This window comes from Micropterus salmoides, unplaced genomic scaffold, assembly GCF_014851395.1.
Source record: "Micropterus salmoides isolate LMB-PRFRI ecotype aquatic unplaced genomic scaffold, ASM1485139v1 Ms_hic_scaffold_4, whole genome shotgun sequence".
Lineage (NCBI taxonomy): Eukaryota > Metazoa > Chordata > Actinopteri > Centrarchiformes > Centrarchidae > Micropterus > Micropterus salmoides.
Window position 1 is genome coordinate 12,253,343 of NW_024043372.1, and position 6,000 is coordinate 12,259,342.

General features: G+C 39.4%; 1 protein-coding gene across 1 annotated transcript in view; it reads right to left on the bottom strand.

Annotated features, from left to right (window-relative positions):
- The window catches only part of LOC119886636 (rap1 GTPase-activating protein 1-like), an 89,858-nt gene extending 87,696 nt beyond the window's left edge, over positions 1-2,162 (bottom strand). The window contains exon 1 of the mRNA XM_038697505.1: positions 1,918-2,162. The gene's annotated coding sequence lies outside the window, so the exon portion shown is untranslated. The remainder of the gene's footprint in view (positions 1-1,917) is intronic.
- Positions 2,163-6,000: the final 3,838 nt, after the last annotated feature.

Consider the following 6,000-nt stretch of genomic DNA (forward strand, 5'->3'; position numbering starts at 1 on the left):
ATCTTGGCCATCTGCTCTCATTATGATTGTTGTTGTATGTCTAAAGATCACCTGGCCATCAAACAAAGTTTAAGCATCTTTGGATTTCAGATGCAGTTGGGGTTCTGTAAGTGGTGCTCTATTTTATACACTATTCATCTATCTCTTCTTCAGCAAAGAAAAAAGAAAAAATGTAATAGACCGAAACCTACAATTAAGGAGAGGGCCTAACTATAAACAGCTGCATTTATGTATGTACCACTGTATAATTTGTCACTCATTCACACACCAATGGCAGCGAGCTACCGTTAAGGTGCTGGCATCGGGAACAGCTTCAGTGTCAAGGCCAAGGATACTTGTGGGATGAACTGCCAACCCTGTGATTAATAGACAACCCACTCTACCTCCTGAGCCACAGCTACCCCAGCAGGGCAACTGTCCTTGTTGTGGCTGTGCTATAAACTCTGACCCACTGCTCAAGTCAATCCAGAAAATTATTTGTTCTCCATTTCTAGACAGAGTAATGTAGTTCTTCGCACTTTCTTTGACCCGTCTGACTGACAGACTTGGTTAATTAATCCTCGTGTCACCAGCAGGAGGTGATTGGGCATGAACTATGGCATTCAACATACAAAAAATGCAAACAGGTGAGGGGTTATGGGGTGAGCAGGAGATAAAAGCGAAGTTTGGTTACCCAATTATACACTTTGGTTTGATTCCTTTTCCCCTCTACTACAAAAGCTGTAAAGATTAAAGTTATATTTACTCATATTGTGAAAAGTAAACACATTCAGACATTCAGTAAAGACGAGACCATCCAAAGTGCAGCAAGGTCATGGTGAGTGCCTGCAGCCCGCTGGGCATCCAGGACACCCAGGCCTAAGGTTGCATCTCTGACTGTGGAGGTCAACATTAGGATGCAGACAGAAATGTTCTGTAGATGGACTGCGGAAACAATTACATGAATACTGAATCAAACGCTTAGTCTTCATCTTCATTTTCCAGGAAACTACTGACATAACTGCTGTAACCTAATGCTATAGAGTCTGGTGATGAGATGGCTTACATCTCTACCTGTCAGGATTTTAATGTGTCTCTCCTCAATAGTCTCCAATGTTTAGGAATAATCAAAAACCTAAATTAGTAAAAAATACACCCATATTCACTCAGGAGCTGCCAAGCACTACCACAGCTTTCCACCATCTGTTCAATCAGAGGCACTATATGACTGTCACATTTCCCTGGTAAGATCTTCCACTGACAGGATTCAAACCAGAAGCCCTCAAAACAAAAGTTAATTTAACCAACAGGATGCCCCTTTAATTGGACATACAGTATTGATCTGACAAATGGAAAATGACAATAAATAAATAAATAAAAGAAGAAGGATCGGCAGTATTTCATCCTCAGCTCCTCTGCAATGAGCTGAGTTGTCCTGGGTTTCAAACAGAATATCAAAAAAAGTCTACTGCAAAAATACAGCAGATTAAAACAGAATAATGCAGGATTGCATCTGCATGCAAAAGCATTTAAATTAAATGCATTTCCTGTATTTAGTAAGTTATTTATGGATTGCTAATTGGAAATGGGGATTTCGCATTTACTGGCAAAGGCTGAATTAATTATACATCAAATGTTTAATTAGGCAGCGTAACTGTAAGTAATCTCATGGCCTAGAGTCATAAAAAAACCACCTTGTAACTGTTCTTGAAGTAATTGCCTATGTTCGGGCAATTATCTGTAACTGTCTCCTTCTTTGTCAGGTGCACGTGCTCAGCCAGAGGATGCATGAGATTTATTTAAGATACTGGAAAGCAAAATGAACTGTGTGACCACAGTTGATAATTGGGGTTTAGACCACGCATAACAACGCGAGATTACGCTCCCGTATCAATAACAATTGTGCCTAAATGATTTTAAAAAGTTATTTTCTCTTACCTTTTTGGAGAATTATGAGGGTTAACAGTCTGCACGCGCTTCCTCGCTGCTCTTATGGAGACGAACGCAACAAAGAGTAGGACAGTGGTTTTAATTTTGGAGAAGCATAATGGAGGAAATAATTATCGTCGCATAGGTGGAACAGCGGTGGGGGGTAAAGCGGATTTGAGCTGCTGTCCCTGTTCAGCAGCCTGCTGGAGGCAGCAGAGTATGAGGTGAGCGTACGTTCAGCCAGATCCTCCGCACGTATCAGTCCGCATCTGATGCTCAAGTCTCTCTTTTCCTTTCTTTTAAATATCGAACATGCTGTCACTGTCATGTGACCATTCCCCAACATCCAATGCGCTCCCTAGGCTACTACTCCTCCATCCACACACCACGCCAAATAATGCTGCAGCTTCACTATGCAGCTTTTAGCAGCTGGGGGAAACATACTTTGCATATAATTGACCACTGTCAGATCATTGCAAGAAAAAAAACCCGTTTGAAATAATTGTGAGGGATTTTATGGACATCTGCTCATTCTCACCCTATTCAACCGGAGTAAAACAGCTGAGATGGTTGCAGGATTTTAAGAAGTAGGCTATCTATTTACTACAATCTAAAAAATCATTCAAGTTCAGGAACATTTTTACCCATTCACACAGGTTTCCTCCATCTTGTACATGTGCTTGATGTAACCCATCTGCCTTCCATAACCCCTTTTAAAGCCTCATCCGTCTTTGGTGTCATTCTGTGTCCATCAGCGGTTTGTGTTTGGCTGTATTTCGCCTCAGGCACTGCTGATTTGAGAGATTTATGTCTGAAGCTGCGTTAGATCATATAAATTATGGATCCCACCTGTCCCAACTGTCCTAACAAAGCAAAACAAACTCTTCAACAGGTGCCAAAGTGGTGGACCGAAAGCCACCATATAGACCAAAAGCCAGTTGATCACAAAAATCATTAGCTAAATATTTATTTATCCACAGTATATTTCACAGTAATGTGGCCAGTTCAAATATGTGGACCAGTGTTGGACAGATGGACAGGCAGATCTCACCATCCTAGAGGTCATGTCGACTGACGCAAGAAAATGCTGAAACTAAAGCATTTTGAACTCTTCGTTGGTTGAAATAATACGAGACACCTCCACGTCTGCATTACTCGAACAACTCAACATCAACAGTTAGTAAGTCATACAAAATCTTTGTTTTCTTTTACAGTGACACCAATTGCCCGTATCTTTTTTTATCCTATCAATTCTTTAAAGATGAATTAAACATTTTGTAAGATGTGATTTTATGTGCGATTTGGCGCTTCTACCTTTTCAGAATGTAAATCACCTCTGTCGTAAGTAAGGACAGCTGTACAAGTACATTTGTTAACATTACATTTTGATCAAAAACTAGCAAGACGACAACTTTGCTAACACAGCCAAACAAAAAGCAAGTGTGACAACACAAGAAATAGCCAAATTATTTAGTTCAACAGAAAGAATGCCAGCTGGATGTCTGTCTTGCAGCCTTTTATTTCACAAAGCTCTTGTTAACGCCCGAGAGCCTCTTGCTTGTCACTCAGTTTTTTTCTTCTTTTTCTGTTAACGTCCTCTTCTGTCTATTAGTCTCTGCTAACGTTATGTCCATTGAGGCTGCTGAGCATGTTCATGTTGCCTGCTCACCCAACTCCTGCTCGACACCTGCAGCAGCAGAATGTTGCTTTAAATGTGGGTTGCAAGATATCCAACAAAGCTACACAGCAACCGAGGCAAGACCGAGTGTGTTAACTAGTAAGTTTGCTAACATTAACTCAAGATTTATAGCTAGCGGCTAAACCTCGGTCTGTGAAACCTCTGGCTGATTTTGCTCAAGTCAATAACTCAGCTAACAAAGCCAAACATCAAGCAAGCGACACAAGACAGCAAGCTAATAAGTAATTACTTACTAGTCCAACAGCAAGAAGCTTGGCATCTGTCCTGCGTCCTTTCAGCTCTTTTAGTTCACACCAACGAGTAGAAGCCAGTCAGATATTTACTCTTGTCCATACTGAGAATACTAAGTTAGCTTCTTCCAAATAAATGACATGTACATTATTTACCTTTTGCTTCTTCTTATAGCTTGTTTTCTGAAGAGTCTTGCTGGTGCTGTAAACCATTATGCCATTTTTGTGATAAATGTCCTGCCCGGGATTCCAATGTTAAATGGTGCAGTAGCTCACGCAGCGAGCACGGAGTAGCAATGAGAGAGACACTAATCCCCCTATTAAAAGTCATTGTACGATCAAAATGATTTGGAAGCTGTTATTTTAACACAAAAATACTACATAATGTTGCTTTAAAAGCCAGAATAAGGCAAATCCTCTGTTGACTGACCTTCAGGCCATCTTTATAGACTCCCAGGCCAGTTTTGGGGTGATTGGCTAGCTGTTTGGTGTATAGACTGCATGCTTGAGGCAGCATCCAGTCCAATTTAATGCACTGCTGTGTGAAAGAGACAAGATATCCTTACTATAATTGACTCTGTTAGGTAGTGTAGGATTCCAGGCAAGATGAGGCACTATAGTGTACTCACAGTACTGCCACTATAACCTTCTGTTTTGTCTCTTCTTTTCCTTATTTCCACTTGCTGTTCATATCTCATCTTTCCTCTGTGCCTTTGTCTTTATTTTCTGGTTGATCCAACCCAGCAACCACAGTTTTTATGTGGCTCACAGTAAATCAATACAATGATATATTATTTAATACAATAATGTATCTTTCAGCAGCAGCTTATCTCAGCTGTGTCCTTCTCTTCCTGGAGTATGTGTTTTTCTGAAAGCAAGGAATGACAAAAGGTGCATTCATTCAGTATATTTCTCCTTTCTCCTAAACTCTGACCTCCACACAAGCCATCTGTTTTACAGTTCTGCTGGACTGTAAGAAGCTGATTCAAGGCTTTGCTGAAGCAATTTCTGCACTCCAGCATGATAAACTGTACATCCAATGCAGCATCAGATGACACAGATTATACTAAAGTGAAGTCCTTATCATGGTAGACCTATATTATTGTCATTATTATTACTAATAGAGCTGCAATAATAAACTGATTAGTCGATTGACAGAAAATGAATCAGCAGCTGTTATGGCCTGGCTCAGAGGCCACAGCAAATAGAGGAAACCACGCTTAATTTGATAATTAAATCCTTTTAGTGATTTTCAAAGCAAAATGAAAACATCTCCGAGCGGGAGATTTTTTAGAAATAAAGTCGCTGAGGGTCTGAAAAAGATAGGCAGCAGATTAAACCACTATGAAGCGCATGAGGAGGGAGGAGATTTTCTTTTACGCATTGGATTCGTAGTAGAGAACAAGAGCTGTTACACATACCAAATACATTGACAACAGTGGTTGTATTTTAATGTTCTGAACCAAATTATTGCTGGGGACAATTCAGTAGTCACTGGATATTACTGTTGAGTTTGAAAACACTGTGACACCTGTGTTCACCAAGCTGAGATTTCAGGTTTTATGAACTTTCTGGTTCCTATTTCTGCAGCACTGAATACCACAGATTGGTCAACCTGTTTTTTTCTTTCTTTCTCACCAATTTCTTGATAAAACTTTTAAGAACACTTGTTCTACAGACTCCATTGGACGCTGCCAAATTAATATTTTTAACATGAGAAACAACAATATTTACTTAATTTCTTGTCTGTGGACAAAAAAAACTCTTCTATCTCCAACATTTCATTCATTACATAGAAGTTTACTTACTGTTATAGTACATGTTTTAAAACAAAAAAACAAAAGCATGGTTCATTAAGTGAGGATCCTTTACATAATTTTTACTTGTGCAGCTTTCCTCTAACAAATATGGTCAATAGTTTCCAGCACATCTTAGCACTGTATTGTATCTCTACTGTTATTGTTATATATTGCTTTTATCATATCAACATTTTAATGAATTCTGCCTTGCATGTATAATAGCAGATCTTATAATGTGTTCAGTGTTTTCTTGTGTTTTGAATTGCGTTTGTTTTCAGGATTTCTATGCTGCCTTGCTGCAAAAATTATTTCCTCTTATGGGACAATAAAGATCTGAACTGAAATTACCTTATAGAAGATGGAC